This window comes from Aplysia californica, unplaced genomic scaffold (assembly GCF_000002075.1).
Source record: "Aplysia californica isolate F4 #8 unplaced genomic scaffold, AplCal3.0 scaffold00225, whole genome shotgun sequence".
In the NCBI taxonomy this organism is placed as follows: Eukaryota; Metazoa; Mollusca; class Gastropoda; order Aplysiida; family Aplysiidae; genus Aplysia; species Aplysia californica.
The window spans coordinates 364,799-365,265 of record NW_004797495.1 but is presented as its reverse complement, the minus strand read 5'-3'; positions in this window follow the sequence as shown (position 1 = coordinate 365,265).

The window sequence follows — 467 nt, the reverse complement described above, 5'->3', positions numbered from 1 at the left end:
CTATCTTTCTTGAATATTCCACCCCATTGAGACGAAGCAATAAAGAAAAAAAGCTGTTGAACTTTAAGGTTCTTTAAATTCCTCTAAAAGATGTTGTTTTTCATAACACGGTGAAACATATTACCTGCACAGGGGCACTCAAAATCTCAAGAGTCCCAACTACAAAATGTTCTAATAATACAGTATTCGATTTTATGAAAGCAGCAAAAACTATAATTGCGGACACCAAACACTTCCTGAATTCAAAAGTCAGAAGACATTTGTTTAAAGTAAATGGTTTATTTTTTAAATACAAAAAAAAAAAAACAAGAACCAATAAGTATACCAATTCATTCATACCATCAACAATCCCACTATTCAGTCATTATCAGGTGTGCAAGAATAGCATAATGTTTGTGTGTCTATCAAATAACTATTCGTGTGTGTGTGCGTCTGTGCATGTAAATGTGTGTGTGTGTGAGGGGGGG